This window comes from Pogona vitticeps, chromosome 2 (genome assembly GCF_051106095.1).
Source record: "Pogona vitticeps strain Pit_001003342236 chromosome 2, PviZW2.1, whole genome shotgun sequence".
In the NCBI taxonomy this organism is placed as follows: domain Eukaryota; kingdom Metazoa; phylum Chordata; class Lepidosauria; order Squamata; family Agamidae; genus Pogona; species Pogona vitticeps.
The window spans coordinates 124,088,298-124,100,403 of NC_135784.1; positions in this window are offsets into that span (position 1 = coordinate 124,088,298).

Consider the following 12,106-nt stretch of genomic DNA (forward strand, 5'->3'; position numbering starts at 1 on the left):
TGGGTTATTGGGAGGTAAACACGGGCTTAATTTGAACATTCGATTCTACATGCTCATGCCTCTGAGGAAATCCTGCCATGGAGGAAAAAGTGTGCTATTGGCTCTGAAATGCAAATTGAGTGCTTCATCTAATTTGATACCAAGGCTGCTGGTTCACAATCTCATATTAATGCTGAAAGTGCACCCCTCGTGCAAGGATATAGCTACTGTATTGTCAATATCATGCATACCTAACAGATTTATTTTTTCCAAAATCTAAGGAGAATCTCAGCCTCACTTGAAAATTTACCCCGGGGCGTTTCCCACCAGCTACGTTCCCACCTAATCATTTATTAGCTTAATCTTTCCCCATGCCCTCTCTCAACCCAGAGGAGCTAACTGAAGGTTGGGCTGTTCTCATTGGTTTCCCTTTGGAGCCCCTGTGAAGCAATTTTGCTGCAAAAAGTACATTGGGCTGGTACATTGCAACAAAAGCCTTGTGCAAGCACGTTCTCCTGCTCTGCCCCTGTCAGCCTTTATGGGATGCTGAAGATGACAAAGCATAATCTCTGTCCCTGTGGACAGAAACTTGTTCCAGTCCTGCTGAGCAGGACCTAGACATGGAGGGAAGGGAGAAGACAACAGTTGGGCTTAGCTGAGCATTGTGTTGGGCTATTTATTGTCCTCTAGGTTTTCAGTTAGAACTATTTTAACTTCATTTTTATCGGCCTGCTAACAATTCATTAGGTCTCACTGTTATCCCTTGTTCCTGGGAAGAATTTTCCATCCTGTTGTCTACTTTCCCAGATAACCTCCCTCTGGCTTTGTGCTCTCTTTTTGCCTCACCAATATGCCACCTCACTTCATGCTCGCTTTCATCTGTCTCCTACATTTCCCCGTTTAGCAGTTGCTGTCCACGTTCTGTTGTCAATTAGGCTTTGATTTACTGTATGAACCTGAAAGTGTGGACTAGATGCAAGTTTCCCTGCTTGAATGGACTCTAGTCCAAGGTGTGATGAGGGCAGCACTCTTTGCTTGTGGCAAAGGCCTGGGGAGAGGCGGGAGGGAGCAGGCAGAGAGAGGGTTGGCATCGGCTACCTCTTTATTACCCTGAGGAGGGAAATGGAGGCAAGAGCACACTCAAGGATATTTCTGGCAACTGATTTACTCGTGTCTGTCTGTACCTTGGTCTCAAGCTCTTGTTATGACATTTTTTTTCCTGAGGGAGTTGAGGTGGAGACCCAGGCATGTTGCCAGGATTTGGAGTACGTGCTGCTTTTGCAGCAAAAGCTATAGTATGAGAAATTAGAGATTTAATCTCGTGACAGGACAATGTCTGTTGAGAACTAAAACTGTCTAGGTTCCTCATGCAGCGGCAGGGTGGAGAGGCCGTTGACGAAAAGGATAAAGTACTAGTGGAATCTGGTTTTCAAGGTGCAACCTTGTTTATTATTTGCTGTTCAGGTTCTGTTATTAATTAAGTTGAAGCTTTGATTTGCATGAGAGTGTGGACTGGATGTGAGTTAGTCCAGCTCTTTTTCTTCAAGGAGGACTTCAGCATAACCTGAAAACCTAACCTATTTTGAACAGGCATAAGTCTTTTTCTAATGGTAGGGAGCTTTCCACCTACCTAAACATTTATTAACTTAAAGAGTTTGTGTTTTTTAGAAAAAAAGAACATTTGAAGACCATCAAATTTGTTAGGGATGTGGTGGTGTTGCGGGCTAAACCGCAGAAGGCTGTGGTGCAGGGTCAGAAGACCAGCAGTTGTAAGATCGAATCCACGTGACGGAGTGAGCTCCCGTCGCTTTGTCCCAGCTCCTTGCCAACCTAGCAGTTTGAAAGCATATAAATGCGAGTAGATAAATAGGTACCATCTCGGTGGGAAGGTAAACGGCATTCCTTAGCCATGCTGGCCACGTGATAACAGAAACTATCTTTGGACAAGCGCTGGCTCCACGGCTTGAAAAACGGGATGAGGACCACCCCCTAGAGTCGGACATGACTGGACTAAAAAATGTCAAGGGGAACCTTTACCTTTACCTTGGTCCCTTACTTGACACTTGGATCCTGGATCGAGATATGGGCCTGATGAACTCTGTGAGCTTCTTTATGTGGCAGTGAAAGGGAACTCGGAAGAAGAGAGGAAGGGAGAATGCCACACACCGAAATGCCTTCCGTTCCTTTTCTTCTTTCCTGTTCTTTTTGCTTGTTCCACAAACAAATCCATGCACTTTATCCTCCCAGCTAACCTGAAGATATTTCTTTTTTGTTAATGAACCTGATGCTGCAGTAGTTTAGAGTGCTGGTGGAAGATTTAGAAATGATTAGCTAAAGCAGACCTGGGCAAAGTGCAGCCCGAGGGCCACATACGGCCTGTGAACCGTTCCTGTCTGGACTGCGGACAGTTTTGAACATCAAAACCATTTATAGCTTTTTGTCTAAAGTCGATCAGTTGCTTATCTTTAACATACCGCAAAAAACTCTTTAGTATTTGTGAAGATTAACAAGTTTAAAATAAAAACAACCATAACATCACTGTTTCATTTTATTTTTAAGTAAAGTTGGTTCGGCCCCCGAACACAGGTCAAATTTTTCATGTGGCCCCGCCTATAGAAATTAATTGCCCACCCCTGAGCTAAAGGAATAATTCGGGGTGGTAGTGATGGTGGGATCCTATCAATACTATGAGAAGAATAAAGATTTGGAATCAATGTTCAATTTAAGTTTATTGTATTGGCTAAAAGCCTTCACAATTGTTTAAAATACAAATATAATCAAATAAAATCACATTGGAATCAATGTGCCTCTGGGCCCGTTCAGCCCAGAAGCTCTGTATTTATTTTTCTTTTCTTTTCTTTTCTTTTCTTTTCTTTATATGTTGCCTTTCTCCCCATAGGGGATGCAAGGCAGCTCACAACGATTAAAACTACCAGGTTTCCCCCAAATTAAGACTTAACCTGAAAATAAGCCCTAGTATGATTTTTCAGGATGCTCATAATATAAGCCCTACCCCAAAAATAAGCCCCAGTTAAGTGAAACCCCACCCTCCACCACTGTGCAGCAACCAGAAGATAACATGATTGTAAAATAAAACATTTCCTGAAAATAAGCCGTAATACGTTTTTTGGAGCAAAAATTAATAGAAGACCCTGTCTTATTTTCGGGGAAACACGGTATATAATAATCATAGTTTTAAAAATGCTGTAAAAACTATGTTAAAAAATTAAACATCTGTCAAAATTAAAACAAAGATTAAAAGCAACTTTAAAAGTATTTTAAAAACCGGTTTAAAATCTTTAAATTTAATAATAATATTGCTAGGACCCCAACTTGTGGTGTAAAATCTTTCCTGAAAAGGAAGGGTTTTTTGCCTGATGATGGAAGGCCAAGAGGGAAGGGACCAGCCTGGCTTCTTGGAGGCCATGCATTCCAAAGCTTGGGAGCAGCCGCTGAAAAGGTCTTCTCTTTTGCCCTCCTCAGAAAAGCCTAGGAAGGCTGTGGCATCAAGAGAGGAGCATCCCCAGAGGATATTAAAAGCTGAGAAGGCTCATATCCGGTGATGTGGTCTTTCAGATAACCTGGATCCAAGGCCTATAGGCTCTGCGTCCCTTTTCACATGAGTAAGAATGCTCAGGCCCACATTTTCATACAACAGAGAGCTCAATTTGATGGGATAGGAGTGGCTCTCCAGAGCTACGGCATAAAAATCTTTGAAGTTTTAATGAGTAGTCCTTGTGGTCTTTTTCCCTGCGTGATATTTGAATCCTAGCAATCATGAGGCAAAATTGTTCTCTAGTTTACTTTGTGCCAACTCTAAACATATTCCAAGGGGTCCATTAATACGAGGTTTACTTGCTTCTGTCAAGGGCACTTGAGTGCTGAGGCTCCATAAATATTGTGCTCTGAGGGGATCCCTGCCATCATCACGCAGTACTGAGGAAGTCTGGTTGAAGTCAGGTGTTTTGTTTCTTTTTATACACAAGCTTGTTGCCAAGAACAGTTTTGACCATTGGCGCGGGAACCCTTCATCTGGGCCCCAAGTGTAAATGGTTTTGCTTCTCCTCCTGAGATTTTGGCATTGGTTGCTTGATTGTTGTTAATTTCTGCTCAGTATGGAAGTACTGCAGCCTCATGCAATACCAGACAGCTGGAAATGAGCCGGGCCTGGGCTGTTTGCTGCAAGACTTGGCGAAATCAAAGTGTGATTGGGAAATGCAACAGTAAAATACAATTTCAACATACCAATCCTTTGCATCAGTAAATGCAATAATAAGAAGCACTGGCTGTTGGACAACACAGTTACAGGTTTTCTAAAATATAACGTCAACATTTATGTTGTTTAGTTGATCTGGGAATATTAAAAATGACATGATATGTATTTAGAATTGGTAGTCTTTATCCTTAATTATTAATTTTCTTTATTAAGTGAAATCTTCAACATTATTAGAATGATTGAATAATATCCCACATTTGATTTTGTTAAAATTAGTAAAACCATGCTTTTGAGGTCTATTCCCCCCCCAAAAAAAAATAATGACTGAAATCCTGTTGCTTATTGCAATAAGTTGCAACTAGAGTAGGCCCATTAAATCAGTTGGGATTTTGTGAGTCGACTCCTTTGCAAGTTCCACCGATTCAGTGAGCTTCTTCTAGTTGCAGTTTACTGTGCTAAGTAACAAAATTTCAGCCTGAATATATTAAGACTAATCATGGGCTTCAAACTTGAAACAAAGAGAGTTAAGAGAAAATGGAAACAGCAGGAGAAGAAAAATGTAATTAAACCGCAGTCATCCTCTTTATAAGATTCTTGAGATGTTCCAGACAAGTTTTTACTCTGCATTCACCCTTCCTCCAGTGCAGAGTAGCAAAGGCCTTGATGGAATCATCACCTTTCATTTGTAACTCTCCCATATATTTCTACTGTTTCTTTGCCCCTGCATCCGATGAGGGGTGGGATGCACAGAGCACTGGAAGCATCCCTGATCTTTGTGGAAAGTCTGTTATCATGTGGTAGTTTGGAAAGATCATGCCATCTACTACATTCCAGATAAAGTTCAGCATGCACTAGGACTCCCTGTTACAGTCTGTAACTATCTGTCTCTTAGCGCATGGCTGATCTTCGGGTCTACTGTGAGAGATTTGCAAGTTGTAGCTTGCTTACGTAAGTACTTCCTTCTTCCAAGGTTACTAAATTTGGGGGGAAAGCTAGGTTTACACTTAGTTGGCTGCTAAGAAATGCACTTTTGTGTGTGTGTGTGTGTGTATTTAACAGGACCACATCTCAAAAAAATTTATTCTTCCTGTGGGACTCCATGAATTGCAGTAAAAAAAACTTTTCCAAGTTTTGCAAAATACTGAGTTATCTTTATACAATGGCAAAATCGCTGCTTGCCATTATCTTGTATAACTGTCCTGTGTGTAATTTCCTGTGGAGTACAGATGTGGGTGATCACATAAGGTTTCTGTGCAAATTTGCTGCTGTTAAATGTAGCTAACTGACAAGGTGGCAGCATGTACATCTTGGTTGTGTAATGAGATTCATGAAGAGGCACGTAACCAAGTTGTACCCTAACACCTCCTCAGTTATCCATCCACAGCAAGTTATGCAAACCTTACATGAACACCAAAAATAAAAAATAAAAAAAAAAATCTGGCCTCTGGCTCCCAGGCCTGTGAAGGAATGGGCTGCCATCCACAAAGCTTATGCAAAATGAAACATGTTGGTCTCAAAGGTGCTACAAGGGCACTGTTCTTTTGATGCAACAGAGGAACACAGCTCTTTGAAGGAAAAGAGCTGCACTGACCGAATGGCTATCCACCTCACAGGGCCAGGTTTTGTACTATTTGAACAAAGCGGTGTCCTTTTGCATGGAGCATATTTGGCCTGAGCTACATGTAATTGACTATTGCCCACCCCCTGCGAAACCAGAGCCTTATGAAACATTTCATTGTTTCATAATGAAATGTAGTAGGTAGATAGATAGACGCACTAATTCTGAAAAAATATCACTGACAATGCATGATGCTCAGCTTTTGTGAAACCTCTAGACAGACTTCCAGTTCTTTATAAGCAGCCCTCCCTCTGCCCCCTTTTCAGCACCATAGAAAATGTACAGACAGCACATGCTACCAATGCCGATGTCTCCTCCCAAGTGGAAGAATTACAGTGGGGTCTTGACTTGAGAACTTAATCCATATTGGAAGGCGGTTCTCAAGTCAAAAAGTTTGCAGGTCAAATCTGCATTTCCCATAGGAATGCATTGAAAACCATTTGATCTGTATCTGCTCTTTTCCGTCCATAGAAACTAATGGGAAGCTGCTATTCTGCCTTCGACCACTAGAGGGGGATATTTTGTTTCTTTTTTTCTTAGGTCACGAAAGGTTCAGGGAAGGCAGGGAAAATACAGTCCAGGCAGGACAGTACCAGGCAGTCCGAAGACTGTCTCCCAATCCACTCTCTAAACGCTGGGAGGAGTGAGGAAGCAGACAGGCACCCTTTTCACTGGCCAACAGTTAACTGAAAGTTCACATTTTGCACTTTCCCTGCCTCCCATGTGGTTTTTTTCAGTTCTTAACTGAAATCTATGTAAGTCAAGTCAATATTTTCCTATGAGAGTGGTTCATAAGTCAAAATGTTCTTAACTCGAGCCGTTCTTAAGTCAAGACCCCACTGTAATACCTACTTGATGATTCTGCCTCCACACAGACAGCTTGACAGACAGGCACTGAACAATCCTTCTTTGGAGGAGGGCTGAAAATGATCAAAGAGGCTGAGATGGTCCAGGCAGGCTTCTATTTCACAGGTGTGGGTTGAGAGATAAGGCAACATCTGTCATGAAGGAAAGAACCATACAAGTTTGTCAAATGCTCTGATAATACCATGCACTTTAAGGTAACAGATCCTTAAAAACTAGTAATTTACTACAGTAACTTGAGTTTGCCATATCCAATATCTAACAGACAGCTCTGAGTCTTTTATACCTGCAGTCTTTTCAAGATAAACTAGTCAGTTGCCTGTAAAAGGAAGGATCATAATCTCCCTGGCACAAGAAGACACGGGACAGAAAATCAAGTCCGTGAGCAACCCCTCTGTTATCCATGCACTATCACGTAAAAGAGCCTTTAAAAATAGTAATTTACTACAATAACTTCCCTTTTGCTGCTTAGCACTAGGTCTTGTTCCATGTTGTCCAGCTCCTTTCACTTCTTCCAATCACTAACACGCTGCAAGGTGGAACACATGTCCCACAAAGCAGGTGCCCTTGCATTTGACCGTTGACCGTCTCAGGCAACAAGCCCAAGGTCAGGATCAGGGTGGCTGCACCCAAAATTCATGTGGCAGTTCTGGTCACCCCCCGGGAAAATACAGGGTACACTCACACTCTCACACAACCAGTCACCTCCCACCATGAGCATTCACTATACTTGCCAAAACTAGATTGAAAGAGAAGCCCAACCTGCAGCCTCTTGGTCTTTCCCAGTTTGGAGACCCACACCACAACGGGTGGTGGACAAAGTAAGCCTCATTCACTACAGTAACTTGAGTTTGCCGTATTCCATATCTAAAGTAAGCCTTTCAGAGGGATGCCTCTGGGTTGTGTAATTGGTCACTGGAATGGTTTGGGAAGTCTGAACACTGGTCAGACAAAAGAGGAATTAGTTTGGCTTTTTAACGACAGTTGGCCATTTCCGGACACACCACCCCCATTTGGCCAGTGCATGGGAGTTTCAATTGGATGAACATACGAGCACGGTTGGACTGGTGTAATAGAACCCTAGGTTTCCTCTCATGATCCCCCCAAACCTGTTGCCACAGGCTCAGGAGGAAGCCCAGTCCTGTAGAGTTGTATGACCCAGGATGAACTTTGTGATCATTGTGATTCTCTCTCTCTCTCTCACACACACACACACACACACACACTCATTCTCATTCTGATGGCATCAATTTGCACTCACATCCAAAGTCTGTGATCAACAGAATCTGAACAACTGGCTCAGAACAACATCAAGGATGGCAGTTTTTCCACTCAAAAAGCCAGTGGTTGGGAAAGTTCTGGAAAAGTAGAAAAGCACTCTTAACCACTGCTGATTGGGGAATTGTGGGACTTTGCAGTCAGCAAAGCAATTTCTCCAAGCTCTACAAGGAAAGTATATGCGTTCCCATGCCTGTAGCTGAATAGGTGCCACTGCAAACAAGCCAGCAGTTGAGTTCAAGCCGGTGTGGTGGGCCCTGATTTTGCTAATGGGATGTCATGTATTTGGAACCCAAATAAGATGGAAAGAAGGATGGTGTGCGGGGCTTTTCCTTTGGGATGGATACAGGGCTTTCCCACTCCTTCCCCAAAAGCAGCAGCTGCCAAACATGCGTCTGCCTGGGCAAAAGCCAGCCCTCCCTCAAGGCATGGGATCTGTCATGACAGCTACTGGATCTCATCAAGGGCAGTGCAAAAGGCCTGCAGCTATCCCACATTCCCAGCACCTTGAGTGAAGCAGCATCTCCCCTCCTCTAGTCCAGAGCTCTGTAAGTCCGGTAAGAGTGGGTTTTCCTTGGGGGCTGGGGAGAAGAGAAAAGGCAGCATTTTTCACCAGTGACTGAATGCTTGCTGGGCCATATGCAACTCTGTTCCAGTCAGGATGATAACAAGCAGCCATTCCTGTCAGGGGCCATGTGTTCTCCTTGAAGGGGTCACAGGGCACAGTCACACATGCCAAAAGAACCTATTACATTGATTCTGTTGCTATTTAAAATAGTTTAATTAATTTCCATTCTCACGATGCACAACTACACTTGTTTCCTCACGAATAAGACCTAATCTGAAAATAAGCCCTAGTATAATTTTTCAGGATGCTCGTAATGTAAGCCCTACCCCCAAAATAAGCCCCAGTTTAGTGAAACCCTGTCCTCCACCATTGTGCCGCATTGTGCAGCAACCAGAAAAAGATGACATGACTGTAAAATAAAACATCCCCTGAAAATAAGCCCTAATGCATTTTTGGAGCAAAAATTAATATAAAACCCTGTCTTAAATTTGGGGAAACACAGTAACATTATTTCATTTGGCCAGCCAATCATTTTTTCCACCTCACTGGCATGGCCTTTTAAAAATGATCCGATTTCTCTATAGCGTCGATTCTCATCATTTTGGCATGTGTGAACATTGTTGTTAATTTATTTATTTTGTGAACGAGTCAGGGTTTTGGGTGCCATGGTTGCTGCATGGCCACCATGCTTGTACCCTTAAAAACATTTTAAGTTATAAATGACTTATTTTTTTCCTTTCCATTTTCCCCTTCTACAACAGTTTATCAATGGATTGCTTAGCCAAGGTCTTCCCCGTTGCATCTGTTGTCCCTGCTTTTGTGTCCCCCTCTAGTTTTTCAAAAACAATTCAAGTCATTTTTAATGTTGCTCAACATTCAGAAAATGATAGATAGATAGATAGATAGATAGATAGATAGATAGATAGATAGATAGATAGATAGATAGATAGATAGATAGATAGATAGATAGATAGATAGATAGATAATATTCTTTTTGATGTCTTTTGATGATATATATATAAATTCTTCTGTCACTTCTGTTAGTTGATGTGTCACCTGGTGGGATATGTCACTAGATGAATGTTGAGCACCATTAAAAATGACTTGAATTGTTGTTGAAAAACTAGATCTATATATATCATTTTCTGTCACTTCTAACTGTTAGTTGATGTGTCACCTGCTGCTTTCATGATTCGTAGTTACAATTTTAGCCTTTTGTTTCTGTTCATGGGGTTTTCTCGGCAAAAGTACTGGAGTGGCTTGCCAGTTCCTGCTCCAGGTGGATCGCATTTAGTTAGAATTCTCCACTTTGACCTGTCCATCTTGGGTGTCCCTGCACGACATAGCCCATAACTTCTCTGAATTACCCAAGTCCCTTTGCCACGACAAGGCAGAAATCCATGAAGGGGCTTCACAGTTCACTGGAAGGACAGATCCTGAAGCCGAGGCTCCAGTACTTTGGCCATCTCATGAGAAGAGAAGATTCCCTGGAAAAGACCCTGATGTTGGGGAAATGTGAAGGCAAGAGGAGAAGGGGACGACAGAGGACAAGATGGTTGGAGAGTGTCATCAAAGCTACCAACATGAATTTGACCCAACTCCGGCAGACAGTGGAAGATAGGAGGGCCTGGCGTGCTCTGGTCCATGGGGTCACGAAGAGTCGGACACGATTAAACGACCAAACAAGAACAAGTTACAATTTATTTTTTTAAAGAAAATTAGGGCAGTAGGGACTCAGAAACAGGACAGAAAATGAAGTGATTTATATGAAATAGCATGTGTCACCTACAGAACCAGGACAAAGAGCAAGAAATGTACTGTACATACGAGGTGACTACACATACAAATATGTTAATATTATAAAAAAGGAGGAAAGAGAAACTATTCAAATAGTCCATGTGATCAGGCCCAGAGAGGAACAAGAGATGGGATACCAGTATGTGAGTGATGAAATTAAGTCTTCATCTGCAGCTCCCTCATAGGTAGCTTTGGAAAATGGAGGTGTGGCACTTTGGCCAGTCCGAGGATTTCTGAAGGACTGACACTGTGGCTGAAACCTTGTTGCTTATCATAATATGGGGGACTTAATGGGGGACTTAATGTGTCAACTCCTCGGTAGATTCCATTGATTTAATGGGCCTGCTCTGTCACTCACTACACTTGTTTGTTTAAAATGGATGAAGCTATATCATGTTCTTGTTGATGTCTTTCTCCATCATATGATGAGGACAGCCAATCCAAACACTTCTCAATGCCATGGTCACCATGTTGCCTGACCCCTATTATGGGTAGTATGGAATATCAGTCATGTTTTGTTTTTTTCCCAGACATGACCCTAGAAGCAACTAGTATATTAGCTGCTGATACAAACAGGAACTTGACCCACTGGAGGGCTTATGAAGGGTGCAAAGGGGGTAGAGGAGTAAGGCATACCATATTATATGACATATGAACACTTAGAAACATACACGAATCCTACACCACTTCAACTGTCATGGTTCCATCTCCCCATCTTGGGAATTATTATTTGGTGAGGAAGAGCCAAAAATTCTGTTACAGGTTACATGGCCAGATTACAATTTCCAGAGTTCTCTAAGGGAAGGAAATTACATTTAAACTACTTAGGCCTACAGCAGAGATAACTCCATCCAACACAACAGGGTTCTCAGTGTACACACCTGCAGGTGTTTATTGGAGGAGCCTTTGCTTGGGAGACTAAACTGTGCAAATTGTTGAAAAGGTGGAGGGACTGTGGTGATATCAGGTGGAAATCCAAATTGCATGGGGTTGGGGAACTTTGTGAATGCCTTGGAGAGAGAGAGAGAGAGCGAGAGCGCCACAATGAACTCTACAATAGGCAACTGGATTAGAAGCTGCACACAGACATTCTTATTTGCTGCTAAATTCTTGACCTAATTAAGGTTGTTAAGAATAAAAATACTGACTTCTGTAACTTGAAAACAGGACTGAGCAAAGTGTGGCTCTCCAGATGTTGTTGGCCTTCAGCCCCCAGCGTTCTTTCCCAGCAGCTGCAATAGCTACTTCTAATGGAGAATCACACATTTCCTGCCCCTCTTTTAATCATAACAATCATCTTAGAGCTACAGAAGCTTGAAGGGACCCTATTTTGTTGCCAACTCTTGTACTAGCCTGGTGCCTGAGTCCTGCCTCTGTGCTCGGACTGTACTCTGAGCCAGTTGGCTGGGATATAACACCAGGGCATGGCAAATGGATCCTTCATGCTGCATTGGTTGCCAAGGGCAACACTGGAAAGGCGAAGCGCCCCCTTCCATTATCCAGTTGATCAAGGACCTATTTGCACTCATCACCTATAAGCAAAGAGCACTTAAAGCCGTCACTTAAGGAGGATGCTTGCCACACTATCTGGGCAGCATACGCTGAGCCCTTTTCGTAACTAGTGTATCCTTGCACAACTCACAGCTAGGACCAGCTGTACAAAACATTGTGTTAGCAAACTTGCAAAAGTTAAAAACAACAAACCTTCCGCAACACCCTCCTCTTTCGCCCCCACCTTAATTTTTGCTTTTTTTTTTCCTTATCCCTCTTCTCAGTTTCTCTTTTT